This window comes from Gavia stellata, chromosome 1 (assembly GCF_030936135.1).
Source record: "Gavia stellata isolate bGavSte3 chromosome 1, bGavSte3.hap2, whole genome shotgun sequence".
Lineage (NCBI taxonomy): Eukaryota > Metazoa > Chordata > Aves > Gaviiformes > Gaviidae > Gavia > Gavia stellata.
The window spans coordinates 14035942-14052511 of NC_082594.1; positions in this window are offsets into that span (position 1 = coordinate 14035942).

Below are 16570 nucleotides of genomic sequence, written 5' to 3' on the forward strand. Positions count from 1 at the left end.
GAGGTTTTTTGATATACTGGGTAGAGGCTGTCACCTGAACACCATTGGGAATCAGAGGTACTGTGCCTACCATCCTGTCAAGTTATATGTCTCCTAAAAATACCTTAGTGATCCTTATGACATGTTCTGGGTATAGAGTAACTCTTTTATAGGCATATTTCTTCTCACCCAAAGCATGCATTTAAAGAGTGTGTCCTTAAATATAACAAAAGCAGGCAGTTGAAGTTCATTGGCCACTAGCAACTGCTGACTGCTGTTTTCTTTAACAGTTTGTGTGTATCTCTTACGCTGCTTCTAGTTCTCTTTCCTCATTGCCGCACCATGGACATATCCTCACATTTTGCCTTGTTGTAAATGTGATCAGGTTTTTGTGGCTAATCCTTATTCAGAAGGACTCAAAAACCATCCAGAGCCAAATTCTGTGCTGGCATAAGCAAGTGCAGCAACACTAAACTTGGTGGATTCCTGCCTGCTCATTTTAGGATGGCTCCCCCACCTTGAATTTATCTGCAACCCTCAACTTCTACTACCCTATGAAGCATATTTTGCCACTGACAGTGACTGAGGAATTCTAGGCTAGATTTTAAATCTACCAAGTGTATTCTGGCTATGCTAGCGACAAGCAGAGCTGCACAAAAATTACCCATTTTTGTTCTGTAAGTGTCCATCTGCAGCGATGATGATTTTCTGCCTAAATATTTTATTCTTCTGTGAATGTGCAAAAATGTGGATTTTTTTTTTCCCCCTGCTGGTTCTGCTGACAAGCAGAACTTTTTCATACAGCTCTATAATTAGGCTCCCGAGTCCTGTGGAGACACACAGCAGAGTGGTAGGCTTTATATTCTGCAACACTCAAAAGTTGCAGTTCATAGACGTGTGCATTTACATCTATTCCACCTCTTTGCATGCTATAACTAGCCTTCTCCATTCCCTTTGGATCTGTCCCCCTGTGTCTGACAAAAATGAGAATTTTAAGTGTTTCTGGGCCTAAACTGCGAATCAGCACTCGACCACCGTGTGCAACTTTTGACAGAATGGAACATAGTTTCAGGTCATCATTGAAAATCCCAGCTCAGGAATCTTGCGTTGCTTCAGGTTGTGTAATGAAACTATCGAACTTTGTATCAAAACGTATAGTTCTTAGGGTTTTTTGCACAGTTCTTCTCAGCCTGAATGTGAATTTTTGTCACAATTTCCATCATTGTACAGTGTTCCTGATTGCAAAGCCCTGTGATGAGTATTTTTACAATGTTTCTATAGCAAATACAAATATAGTTGTAAAGTAATAGATCACTGGTAGAAGTTGTATGCGGATTATTATATATTGCTATTGCATGACTGGTGGGGAAACTTTCCATTTTCCTTTAAGAAAACCTTCAAACTAATCTGTTTTGAAGCATGCTGGTTTAGAGACCATGAGTCTGCTGCTTGAGTCCACAGACAGCCTCAAACAACAGTACATTAGTAACACCAGTTATACCTCCTAAAGATGGTTAACATCTGAGGTTTCACAACTAGTAAGCTTCTATCCAAACCATTTGGAAATATGGAGTGATATGATTTGTTTAGCTTTGTATTGGCACAATTTGGAGAAAAAGGTCTTTATGTTATCATATGGCTAATGAGAGTTACGGCTAGTTCTTTAGCACTGTTACCAGCAGAGAAGAACATTTCCTGTCCTTAGCTCATTTTTAGAGGTTTAATTAATAATGTAGGCAGTTGAGTCTGCCTGCCTGGACTAAAATAATTAGCAGAGAGTAAACAAACACTTTATGTTTCACTTTATGAATGGTGTGGTGCCACTTTAAATATTTAATGTTTTGATCTGAGTGACCAATCAATTCTTGCAGGGTGCCAGATTACAGCTACAGTGTGGGTAAGAAAGCTGAGCTGTGAGCAAAGGTAGGCTCCCCTAACTGCTTCTGACCGGCAAGGGCTGCAGGAGATGGAAGAAAACCTAAAAATAATGTTAAAAAGGAGGGTATGAGAATGTAGAAGCTGTCAGAAAAGAAATGGTAAAAAACCACAGACAGGAGGGGGAGCTGATAGAAAGCAGTTTAACGCAGCTCAATGACTGACTGATTAGTTAGATCTCCATATGAGGTCCTATAGGAGACCAGTGTCTCAACCACATTTAAATCTCAGGTGGTGACTTATTTTCATTCCTTTGTATATTCAAGGCAGGAAAAACTAAAATATATCCCTCTTAGTCAAATTTACTGGCTTTTTCTCATAAATATTGATGGTCTGAGGAAAAGAAAACCCAGACCCTGCCCACAGAGCAGACAAAGCTTATGTGTTTAGCATGCGAAAACCAGCAGTGACTGCAGTTTTGACTTCAGGAACTAGGTATGCATGTTCTGAGCAACTTCATCCACAATCTTAAACTGAATATGCACTTAAACAACCTTGACTGCAATTTAGTTAATCTTAGGTGAAGTCCTGGACAAGTACCTTTAAGAAGGGAATGCTAATTACACCTAATCTTTACTTCATGGCATGGAATAGTACTTTTGGAATTATAGCCATTTTGTATTTCTATCTGAAACAGTCAAAAACCATACCCTTTAACCTTAAAAATCTCTTCACTTTTGTGGTTTATGTCTTGTAAACCAGAATACTTCTTTTCTATCAGTTTTTTTTTCTTTCTTACTTTCAAAATTGCAAAAATATTGACTATCTATCTGATAAATACGTCATAACCTAATTTTAAACAAGCTGTTTGATTCAGTCAAATGTAGTTCATTTGCAACAGTATAAAATACTCAGAATTTTTTTTTTTCTGGAGACTAGATGAAGATGCAACCAGTGCTGTGTGAGGCTGGTGAATAATATTATTTTCTGGCTGAAGCAACACTCAAAAAAAACGTCTACAAGGTTCACTCATGGTGCCCACTTCGATGAATTAGCTATATTACTGCAGCCAACGATGAGGCTTCTGAGCTGTAACTCAGGGCAGTTTTCCCATCCAACTCTTTTATTAATCATGATCATACTTAGGAGAGAACCTTGCCCAATTTTCATATTTCATACTGAATTTGCAGGGTTGACAGAAAACCCACAAAAATATCTGCTAACCTGTTGTGTTTGGTGCTAAAGCCACTGTGCAATGATTGATATGGATCCCCACAGTGCTGTTCGTGTATGGTTATTCTCCAGAGAAAGATCAAGCTTCAGTTGGATTTTTCAGTAGACCCTGCTGCCTTCAACATTTTCAAGGCTGTGCTGCAGGTCCCTTGCCGTTTGAGTAGGAGAAGTTTCCTGGAAGTGTGGTCTTGAGTGACGAGAGGCTTTGTCTGGGCAGGGATACGGGCTCTGGCATGTGAGAAACTGGCTCCATCTCATCCTCGTGCTGGGGTGGGAGGCTTTTCACCTGTCAGTGACACGCACCAGTATGACAGCACTGAAACATTAGATGTATGTGTCACTGTCGCTATTTTTTTTTTTCTCATTTGGAAACAACCAAACACCACAATCATCTGAGAAAAATGGAGAGTTACAGGAGCTTCCATACGAAGTGATTTCATCTTTTTTGATTTATAACAAGCTTTAATGACAGTATTTGGATGCTTATTTGTTAATGAAAATCCAAAGATTGATGTGAAAAAAAACCCATTTTATTTTGTTCAACTATTTTGTTTCTTTCCCATTGTTTTTCTTCTCCAGATTAAAAATATTCTCTTGATAGATTGAAAATAAGATTCCACCCCAACTGGGATTTTATTACTGATCATCACAAGACTGAAAATCTATTTTTAATCCAGTTCATCTATTAACTACCACTGGTTCTGAGCAACCAGGGACCTCATTTTCACAATATGTCCATTCTCCCATCTGTGGAAACTGATGCAAGCATAAGGGAAGGGGTCAGTTACCTATTCATCTGCTCTCCATGGCTTTTCCTGTGACACAGAAATCTCTAAAACTGGCAGCAAAAAGCAGTTTGAACAGATCACTTTGTTGCCAAGGTAATAAAATCCATGAGCTTTCAGAATAAGCAGATTTCTTGTATGGTATTTAATGTTCGTGGCTTACTAAGAAAAAAAGGTAACGGCATTTTGTCACAGATAAGGTGTCCATCTTCTGGAATAGCAATGCGCAACATTTGGGCAATTTGCAGAGCCTGTACTAGATGAGGTGTGAACCAAGGAGGGGAGAAAATGATCTTTAAGTACCCAAGATCACCAAGCCCAATGCATTTGTATCCCAAACAGTAATTTCAAATGTATGTATGTATGACTGCACAGGGAAAGCTGATGGTTTTTTCAGAATTGTGAGTAAAATTCAAAAGACCTTGAACTGTGACTGTCGCCTGTGATTTCTGAGATACGTCTTACCGTCCTCAATTAGGGAGGCTAAGCAGCTAGGAGGCAGTAGGTTTGCAAGCACTCAATCGCAATTGGGATTTTGTTTGTGTTATTTGTAACCTCTGCTACCAGTGTATAAAAATCTGACTTGAACTTTTGATTAATATGATTTTTACTGCACCATTAAGCTTGTCTAGTTTACTAGCAGCATGGGGAAATTCACAAATACAACATTTTTTTCCACTTTCCAAATACAAATAAACTAGTTTGTGCAGGCATCCTCAAGGACTTGCGTCCTGAAATACATTTATGAAAGTTAATGTTCAGGGGATATTTCTGGGAAAATTGAAGTAAGTCATGTCAGGGCTCATATTGCCATGGTGCTGAATTTGTGGGGAAAGAATTGATTTTAGTGGACACAAAATATCCCTCCAGCCAGAGGAAGAAGATACCCCAGAGCTTTGGGCGCAGTCCACATGCCTTGCCATTGCAACCTCCGTGATTTGCAGCCTGTCCACTGTGGTGCTGTGAGTGAGTTTTCCCCTTGGAACTGAAGTTTTAGGCGAGGAATTCACATGACAGTAAATAGTGATGCTCTTTGTTAACTCTCATCTACCTCATTTGTCAAGATGATGAATATGTATATGCTCAAGGTTTTAAAAGATAATGTGGTTTGCTATTGGCTCTAATGGGGATTTTTCTTTTTTTTTGCTGTTCAGTGTCATTGTATTTTATTATGTTCATTTTTTGTGTAAACAATGGTCTATTGCCAGTTGGTCACACACACGCTGTTTTGCTACAGAAGCTGTTCATCAAAGTGGTGACATTTCATTTTAGGACACATTTGGAAAACAGATATTGTTGTTGTGGTGCTTTGACTTGGGAAATGCTATGTAGTGTATGTGAAAGCTCTGCGCAGTCACAGGAGTGGCAGAAGTTTGCCTGAGCTCAAATTCTCAGATGCTTTGCAATGAAAATTAGCCACTTTGCCTCAACCTTCTCTCACACCGAAATGAGGGCTGCATAATGCAGGCAAAGTTAAAACAAATTGAAGAGAGCACTTCCTCACACAGTGTGAAGTCAGCCTGAGGAATACAGTCACATAGTTCATAGATTTGATTTTTAAAAGGGCTGGATAATTTTATGAGCAATAATAACATTTTTAGTTATGCATGCTAAGTGAGGTATAATTGGATTTCCTGCTTCACAGCATCAGCTACAGGGCCGCTACAACACTACAGCGGCCGGGAAGGGATTTACTTACACACACGCGCGCACATGTTCACAGCCATGCACAGCCCTCCTGCACGCGGCGATGAATTTTGGTGATGTATACTAGGGAATTTTTTGAATCATTGTGCATAAGCCACTGGCTCTGAATAGTTAAGGCCAACATCTACATGTCAACAAGAACCATGCAGGGTAACTGTAGTAATTACAATGCATGTGGAGTATGTGAAAACTGTGGGCACTTTGTCCATTTTGCAAATGTCAGCAAGTCTGGACCCAGCTGCAGGAGGAAGAGAATGTGTCAAAACATCAGCTCTTAATATTCAAAAGGCTTCTGGGAATATGAAAAGCTGTGCAAGCTTCAGTCAGTACCAGAGTGCTAGATGTTGGCTGCAGAGACAGTCACTAAAATGTGATTGCTAGTTTAGTTAACACATCCTTCACCTTTCCATCATGGTCATTTCAGAAATCAACAGGAATAAAAAACAGGAGACCATAGCGTGGTTGCCACTTTTTAAGTATTTGCTTTTAGAGAAAGTACAGGTGAAAATTAAAAATCGATTTGAAAATTCAGAGGATAATTACTGCAGAAAAAGTCCAGGCTATAAGTATGATGAAGTAGCATACTGGGCTTCTTTTTATTTTATTATTTCTCCTAGCATGCTGTATGTTATCTACACTGGGACATGAACCTATGGAAGAATGGACTAATTAGTAAGTTTATTGAAGGTATCATATACCACTATCAGTACTTTCAACTACCAGAATAGGATCTAGAAACCTTTTTTAGCACTTAGACTCACTGTGTAGAGTAGGAGGAGAGTTAGGCACCATCAAGAAACCAATTAAAATCTGTATGCTCAGCATGCAGATGCCTAGAGCATGCCAAAGGCAAACAATGATGACAGGGACAACCCCTATATCCCACCAGGGGCACCAGAATTTGACCCGGTCATTCACTGCATATCACTGAACCACTTCTTTAGAGAGTTATGTCTTTAAAATTACAGTATAACACTCATTCTGTTAAAATGCAAGAGGATGAATTTAGTTACTAGACTATCTCCATGGTTAGAGCCATTCCCCAAGTCTGAGTCCTGGGTTCAGTTTCTTGAGGAGTCGGGGGGGATGCAAACGCACAGGTAGGTTGGCGTGGCACGGTTAGTGCTCCCTGATTGTGCAGAAAGGAATTAGATGCTCACTGCTGGACGGAGACAGAGCACGTGCTAGAGGAAGCTTCATTGCTGCTAATTATTCAATCACCGAGGAGTCCTCAGTTCTGCTGCCAGGCCCGCATCTGCTAAGTAGAAAATAATGATACAGCCAGTAGAGGATCCAAGCACTCTGTCCTGAACCTTAAGTCTGTATGGTCTCACCCTGTTTGATTCAGTTTATCTGCAATTCCTGCTCCATTCACTTTAGAACTAATAAGGAAAGATGTGAAAAACTGCAGTTCTGTCCTCTGACAAATTCATCTCTTGCAGATCACCTTGTCCCTAGCCAGCCTGCCTACACTCTGTTGTGAAGCGTGATTGTAGGTAGCACAGTCACAACCAGAAAACTACAGCTAGAAGCATCCCCTTTTAGTGACAGTCTATCCCCCTTACACAGTGGACAATTTGTTCAGAATTACACAATAAACACTACATCAGGAAGTTCAAATTGGTAAAGCAGACATTATCTTGCTTAACAATATTAAAGCAAATATAAATTATAAACTGGATCATGCAGGTGATATTTAAGTAGTCTGAAGAGTTGTAGACAAGAAGAAGGCAGAAGTAGTATAATCATAGAAGAGCCAAAGAGAATTTTACGTTGATGAAAAGCAACACTGATAGACTTGACATCAAGAATTATTTGACTATACATGATGAAACTATTAAAAGTATGTTAAATGGAAAGAAGTAGGTCAGCCTATTATATAGCAAGAGAATACCAAGTGAATCCAGAGAGAAGAGGAAAAAGAGGGGGGAAAAAAAGAGAGAAGAGGAAAAAGAGGGGGAAAAAAAAAGAGAGATGAGGAGAAAGAGGGGAAAAAAAAGAGAGAAGAAAAAGATCTGTATAATTTTCTCTGGGTGAGTTTCCGACTAGTCACATTGAGAGTATTGGGGGGTCAAGGGAAAAGCCCTCCCGTGTTTTGTGAAAGGATAAGGCAAAATTGGTCACTGTGTAGATATTTTTCCTCAAAGAGTACAAATCACCTCAAAGAGCATGGGGAGAAGGAAAATATACCCAGAGCTCCATGCTGCCTGAATACTAGCTTTTTAACCTAGCCGGCCAAGGTGGTGAGGTAATATTTGGCCTGCCTTCATTGGGATGCAGCGGTTTATCTGTTCCCCAGTTGCCACCTCTGGGTAGCTATGAAAAGACTAACAGGAAATAAAATGATTAGTAGAGGTGAAAGGGAAATCTTCCTCCATTTCTCCACAAATCTGAAATATCAAAACTACATTCTCACCCTTGAGCATTCTTACCCTTTTATATATAAAAGGTTGCACTTTGAATAGTCACTAGTGATCTAAAACTAAAATTTAATGTCTTAAGTCAGTCAAGACAGACTGGTTTGGGTTTTAATTAAATCTTTTAAATACAATTTTGAAGAAAAACAAAATTCAAATTTTATTTTTTTTAGGATATAAATTAATCAAATTACAACTTTTCCTGGAAAAAGCTCGTTTTTTTCCTGGACCAACATTTGCTACCAACAAGTATTTTTCAGTCACTATTCCTTCTGATAGGTCAAAAAAAATAGTGAAGATCTGGGTGATGGGAGATGACTTAAGAGGAAGTGTGTTTAACAAAGAACCCCAGAGCTTTGTGTGCCCCTAAAACTTAAATTATATGTAGTGTATGGAAAAGAAGGATATCTGTAGGATAATCCAGAGAAAATTACATGAGTAGTGGGTCTTTTCCAGCATTTATAAAAGATTTAATTTATACAGAGATGTTAATTATGTTCCTTTTGTAGGATTCTGCATCTGAAACCATGTTGAGGAAAGCTGTCAGCACACTCAAAAACCCAGACAGATTGGAAACTATGTTAGGAGAATCACTATGAGAAGACAAAAAGATTGAATGACAGTTTTTTACAACAGAAGTACAAGGGAAGTGTATATGGTATTTCAGACTACACAGCCTGCATTCCGTTGAATTCTGTTCTCTGTAATCCAGGGCCCTGTATTCTTTATAGAAAATTGGGCTTCCAAATTCAAGGTTCCGTTTTCCCTAATTATTACTGAGTGCCAAAGATAAAGCATCTGGAACAGTACTATGCAGATTCAAACAACCCCGTGAGCTTTCATTTTCTTTTCATTTCTGGAAGGACATTTTTTAAATAGGAAGGATGAGAGTGAAAAAAGCTACAACATGGAGAAGGCGACAGAGTAGTCTAATTACATTATGTTGCTTCAGTTATAGATATATACTAGTTCATTCCATCCAATCTTCTCATTTATGAGCACTATCAACAGGGAAATGGGTTGTGTATGTACTGGATGTCATCACAGCAATATTGTTTTTTGTGTACTGCTGGTCCACAAGATGATGGCCAATGTCTTACGGGAAGGTTCTGCAGCCCATCACAAGGAAGGGAGGAACTGTGCTGGTTTTGGAGACTTTCCTGAATGTTTGTTTTCCTCCCTTCCTTGCTTTGTTGTTGCAGCACTCTAAAACAAAGGTTATTCTTAGTAAAAAATATATGTTTGTTCTTTGTGTACGGAAAGCATAATTACATTACTGATGCTTTAAAAGATTGGGTTTAGATCCTGTTAAGCAGATTTTTATTTGTATTGATGAATTCATTTGACATCTGTTTACTACTTAAAATATTGCTGCTATCATCTAATGACCAGACATTCTGGCTCCATTCACCAGAAGTGTCATTCAATAGCTGCTCTTTAGCACTAAATGTTGCATTACACAGAATGACGGAGTATTATACATTTCCTATATTTTAATTAATTTTCTAATGTGAAGATTGAGCATTATGAAGCAGTTGTCCTAGTAAGAGTTAAACATAGTGCATTATCTACAAAGCAATTGGACTAAACCAGTTAGAAATGTGGGTGTCTGAAAGCTTTAAAATTCATGTAGGGATATTATCCTCTGCCCAGTCATTTCTATTGAATACGAATGTATGCAAATCTTCACTTCCACACACACAAGAATGTATCAAGAGAAGATGAGTGTTCCTTAGGTTTTTCCATTTAATTTGCAAACACTCTACTTTAGCACTCTCTCTGCCATTGCTGATGCTAAAAAATATCCTGTAAGTCAATGGGAACACTGCCAGAAGTTGGACTGGCATAAAACACATCTTGCCAGATGCTACATTATTTTTATGGGGTGCTGGGTACATTCACTATGCACCGATTCCACAGTAACTGAATTGGACTGTAAATAAAAAAATGGCAGGTTTGGATTAAGGAGAAAGATGCTCAACACGAATAACAGCAATAAATGACTCTTTAAAGATGAGGTACGCTCACTGTGTTAATCAGTAAGTAATATTATTTGATTTGGGTGCTGTAGTCTTTCTTTGCAGCAGTGTGAGAATGTTCCTTTTGGACTTTTCCTCAGAAATGACTGACATTGTCTTTCATGGAAGAAGGAGGGAAAATTCTAACAGCCAGGTCCTTGAATCAAGGTTAAAGGCCGCCTTCTTTAATCTGCATGTGCATAGTGAAATCTTGGGGCGGGGGAAAGGAGGGACTTGGACAGGGAAGGAAAGTGGGTGGTGATACTCTTTAATAAGAATCCTGTCAGAGAGCTGTGGGAAAAGGCAAGAGGCCCGAGGAGTGACAGAAGGCTTCTTTGCATATGCCCTCCCTTGTGTTAGGTAGGTGGTTTCTGTGCTGTAGCTTCAGCATTGAGATCCATCACTCAAATCTCTAGGTAGTCCATGGGACACGGCACCACTCTTTGTGCAGTTATTGTGATGAGGAAAGGACAGCCAACAAGGTCATAATATCCATTTGTTATAAATCATACGGCAACATTAAAGTAAATTATATAAATGGTTGGAGGAATTGCGAGGCATGTATTTTTTAATTGATTTTACTTAGTATTCCTTTATCAAAGAAAATGAGGATTCTGAAAGATCGAAGGATGTTTGGCGAGAAGGTATAGCTAGGTTTCAAAAACCAAATTGAGACACCAAATATAAGTGGACTGGCTTTCAGAAAGGCTGAGGTACCAGCGGCTGCCTTTGTCTTTCTTCAGTGGCAGATTGATGGCTTTCTGCTTTATGTTTTAAATAGGATTAGCTGATACAGCTAAAACAATACATTTCTTAAAATCTTACTTAATTTATTATGTCTTTATCACAGTATTTAACTTGACCTACAGCATGACAGGGGATGCTGTGTCCCAGCATGTGTCCTTCGTCTAAATTCTATTTCTAAAAGTATAGACAGGAAGATACTGAAGGAAAGCTAATGGTCACTTACGCTGGCAAGGATCTGGGAAATATTTACTTAACTAAGTATAGGCAATTACTATGTCAGTTTTGATATTTCACCACAACGCCTATAATAATTTGCAAAGGAATGCAGTCCATTCTAGATGTCTTACGTTCATCTACTTTTTTCTGTTGGTGCTTCCCCTTAACACTTTATATACACATGGCAAACCCCAGCACCTCTATGTACTTCATAGCCATCTCCATCAGCCCACTTGTTTGATTCCACCTTCAGAAAGACCTCATACTTTATGTTAATTATTAAACAATTCCACAAGAGTGGAATTTATAGCTGTACAGCAGATCCATGGAAAGCAATTGCACAGGTCTCTTCAGACTCTTTATCCTGGTTTCCAAGGAGGTTTTGCTGACAAAAATACATGAGATGTTTTGCTCTAAGGTCACAATAATTAAACAGTTTTCAGTAGTTCTGTGGCCAGTCCTTGTATCCTCAAGCAGAAGATTTTTTTAATTGCAGATTAATTTGTTAATTTTCCAGTGTTACAGTGGAAACGCTGTAGCAGGGGAAGAAGGAACACACTACGCAGACCAAGGAGAGATGGAGTCTACAAGGCACTTGCTGTGGGAGTTTGGAGAGTCTGTGGGCCTTAACCTCACTGCCTGTGAAACAGATGTGATGATAGTTATCCATCTTTCAAAAAAAGTGACTACAGCGAGAGGATAGTCATAGTCATATTTGCGTTACTGAGCCCGAGCTGGTTATGTTCAAATGGAGGTGCAGTCACACCGCCTGCTCTCTCAGTCACGCCTGATACAAAGCCTAGAGAGAAGCACGCTAAGATGGACACCGTGGGCTTGATCCACGGCTCACTGAACTCAATGGAAATGGTCCCAATGAGTTCATTAGGCTTTAATTCAAGATATTAATGCTGAATGTTAGCATGTGCTTCATTGTGAACGTTGGCACTAACGCTGCTTTCTATTCATGAATTCATGTCGAGTGTTGCTTTTTTTATCAAGGCAGTGCAGTATTTTGTGTACTGATTCATTTTCTCAAAAGCAGCAGAGAAGTGTTTGACAAAAGAAGAGAATGTTCTTGTTAAAGGTGGTAAACCTTTTTCAATATGTTGTGTACTATATTTGTTTCAAAATTTTATTACATGGATTTCTGTGTTGATTCTAAAGGGATAAATTCACTATTTGAAAAATGACCCGTTCAAAAAAAAAATACGGCTTTTTCATTTTTTTCTGTTCTGTTGTATTTGATTTTGTATTTTACATTTTCAAGTGAATACTTCAACACTGTAAATCTTCCTAATTGAAATATCATGTGCTCTGAGATGTTTACAGAGACAGTACCCCCATAAGCAAACAAGAGGCAAATGAAAGATTTCACAGCTTATTAAATGAAGTGAAAACATTTTTTTAATTTAAAAATATTTTCTTTAGGTTTTATTAATAACTAACCAGGGATTTATTACTTAAATGTAAATAAAAAAAGTTAAGGAAAAGAAAATATCATGCTTGAGTCTTCAAATAACAGCTTTTGGTTCCCAATTTACTTGTCATATACAATAGAACTAAATCAGCATTGTATTTAAAATTTTAGATTTAGATTTTAAAAAGGTGTACTTAGGAAGAAGTTCTGTACAGCTTTGAGTAATTGTGTGTGTGTGTGTATGCATATATATGCCCATAGTGTTTTAATGTACATATACATGTAAAAATATACTTTTTATTTTCGCTTACAATGGCAGGCTCATGAATGACACAGGAATGAGCTGCCATATCTGTAATTCAGAAGCATAATAAAATTGTGTATGTAAAGTCATTTTCAGAATAAATCTCTTCAAGTCTTTCATTTTGCCCAAAGGATTTTACAGTCAATGCACAGCGACAGCCTGTACTTCCTAAGATGTCAAACTGTTTATACTGGTTCATAGATTGAATGGAAGATGACCTAAACTACAAGAAGGACCAGATGCTGAAATGGATTCCACATATATAATTTCTATTGAAGTCAAATGTATTTAGCTAGACAAGCTGAATTTCAGAATCATGACTATGGGTCTGATATTTGGCCAAAACCCTAATTCAATGTCCGAGACATCATCCTGATTAAGTCTTCCACTAATTGATTCCGTGATTCAGAATTTCATATTGATATTGTATCTAGCATAGTGTTGGCCACTGGTCGTTATTTGTACAACTTTAGAGCATCTCTTACTTCTTCAAAGACCTTAATAAATCACAATTTCAATTATATTTTCTCAGACTTTGAACTGAAAAATAAGTTATTATCTCTTGAAAATACTTTGCATCACAGTAAAGGGTTTGAGCATTCTCTTATTATTTTGCTTTGTTGACTAAAGCAGTAAGCATAACATTTCTCAAACAGTAATGCTAAAGCTTTGAAGTCTTTTATTAGATCAACTTCTTTTATAAAAGAGAGAGCATGAAGCTGCTCGTACTCAGAAATGTCTTTTCCTTTGTTACATAATAATCAGCTATTTTCAATACTTCCATAATGTACTAGGGGCTTTTTAGTTCCTGAGAGTTTTAAGACTGCAGTATAATCTGCCTTTCAAAATGTCACTTTATATAGCACATTCGTTATTTGACTTTAAGAAGAGGAAAAGAGATGAACACATAACTTACACCAAAAATATAAAAATGATCATACTTAGAAATATTTAAAAAAACTTATCTTAAAAGATAAATATTTCTGGGAGTTCAGCAGTATAGAATGCTGTCAGAGAGAAATACGTGTACACTTAGGAATGAATTAATTAATTTCTTTTTTCTGATAAGACACTGTGAGTTCTGGAGTCTAACTTAATTTAAATTGAGAATAGTAATGAAGAGAAGCAATTAAGGAAATCCATATGAAAATACGTATACGCTCTGCAAAAAGCCTCCTAACTATATTAAAACCCTCCTTCCATTGCAAACTATGCAGCAAAGCCCAACTCCTCTGACTTCTTAGGTCCTGACTAAGGATCTAAATACTGTAAAGGTGAACACTACCAATAATTTTGAGAAAGACTGACAGTTTCGTAACTCACAACTCTTCACCTGTGTACGCTGCTCTTCAGCATTGCGACCATACACATATGGATTAAATGAATACTACCAGTTGTTCAATAGTAGTAGTTTCCCTTTAAAAGCTCTAATACCTCATCCTATACCTTAGCTGTAGTATTTGCATATTTTTAATCATTGCAAATGATGATAAACATAAAACAACAAAGCAGGTAACATTTGAGGGAAGTGTCTTCTTTGCTCATATTTAAGTTTTGTCATTTAAAGTATCTGTGTATCTACTAGGCAATTACAGCCTTCTTCAACTGGGAATCTTTTCCTATTTCAAATGCTTAAATCAATGTTTCTAAACAGTCCCTGTCATCCCCCTCCCCTTAAATCTGAGGCAGCACTGCAAGCTGGAAAAAACACCAGGTAGATGATAGTTCTCTTTCTAGATGGATTTTCTTCCTCTGGTAGGTTATTTGCATTGGCTATCCTGCTTACAACTAATCTGGTAAGACTCCAAAGACCGCATCTTAACTTTTCTGAAGGATAAAAATACTCACATTTTTCATATACTAAGAAGTAAAAGTGATGAAATGTATGTTCAAGGATATTTATGGAGTGCTGTGTTAGAGACCACACAACAACATTCAGTTTGATCTTCCCTTAAATGCTGAAGGCAGTGCTGAACAAATGGTATAAATGAAACTACTAGTGAATTAAATCCACATTATATTAAAAATTAGACTGTTGGTGCTTAAAGCTCCTTCTCTCAGTTTCTCCCTATTTACTTTTTTTCTAATCAGTTTCAGATGACAAATATATTATTTTAAAGTCTTTTAAATTACATGGTGATGAACCTGGTTTAGGTGCTCTAAACATTTCTTATATCATGACAGATACATGCTTATTGTAATTGCTTACTTTGGATCCTGTACATGGAAAGACTGAATCTCAGAAATAAAGTACTATGTAATGAATTAGCTCCAGTGATAACTACCCTTTTTATTATACAGCAGAGTAAACCATCATTAATTTAAAACATGTAAATTGGAAATCTGAGAACCATAGCACTTGCTGTAGTGGGACATATTCCTACAGAGCGTGATTACTTCCATAATTCTTGAATATATAAGAATTGCTGTGAAGCAGAACAGTCAGACATTCCCAATAAGAGGCATCAGCTGCTACCTCATTAAAGGAAGAAAGAGAATCTGTGGACATGGGAAGAATCTACAAGTCATCCCATTTCTAGATAAAAACCTAAAATAGTTTGAGGGTAATGAGAATAAAGGTTTGGAAGCTTACTACTTCCTATGAAGAAATAGCACACCCAGCACACATTTTAAATGGTTGAAATATTATGGCAAACCCCTGTATAGCTTAAAACCAGTTGCAGTTGGCCTCTGAAAAGTGGACATGCTTTTGATTGAAGGTATTTTTTAAGGAAGGAAAAAAAACCCGCAAAAAAATGAAACCTGATTTAGTATGTAATAGAACGATACATGCAGTGAAAGTAATTGTGCATTTAAGGAGATATCATTCCGTTTTGCAGTTCTTTAGGTTTATTCCAGAGCTTATGCTTTGGTTATCAGTAGCTGTCAGGGGGTGTATATGACATTAGATGCTAATTGGCTGAACACAGAGGATTTTCAGGGAGCACAACTCCAAAATCTTCTAAATTAAACTGAGTCTTCAGAGCAGTTGACCACTGTCGGGGCTCTGAGCTGCCCTCTGGAGACCTTCTCTTACCCAACTGCCTTACGTATGAAGTTTAGGATCCTGATTTAGGAAGTCAGGATTGAGCAATGGGGAAGAAACATCTCTCTCTTAAATATCAGGATATCTAACTTAGGCAGTCTGGGTATGATTACTATACCAGTAAGACAAAACAAAGCAAATGCAGTTATATAGCCTATGTGCTGTGTAGAGAAAGTCACTTTTGTTAAGTTTTACTGCAGATTTCGAATATCCTGGAAAAAGACAATGCCATTTGATTAGACATACTTCACATTAGGCAAGCTCTTTGACCAGTCAGTTTTGTTGATGTAAAGTGATATCTTGGATTTGCACACTGAAGGCTGTAGCATCATTCTTGGACTAGCTGTGTTGCCTCTCCTGTTTTTCCTCTTACTTCATTCTAATTCCAGACCCTTTAGTATGCAGTGCAATGCATTCATTTAAATTCAGTATTAGGTAATGGCTAGAGTATAACAGGGGTTCAGTGAGGCTCATTATCAGAGGTTGTAGGATGGAGACAGTCCCCTGCTAACTCCTTACCTTTCCAGTCCCAGGTCCTGAGTGGGAGCTGTCCTGAAAATCTGTCCATCCCAGCTCATTGTTAAGACCTGAGCAATTCCTGCCCTAAAGCTCTTTCTTTTCAAATTTACTGCCAGGGTCTGAATGTTTTTTGCCCTCGGGCTCTATTCTTTCAGACTGATCATCAGGGTTTGAATGAATGTTGCCTCTGGGTTGTCTCTTTTCAGTTTCAATTTCAGAGTTGGAGCTCTTGCTGCCCTCAGATTTTCACCTTTCAGTTTCAGTATTAGGGTTTAAAGACCCACTGGCTTTAAAAGACTTTCCATTT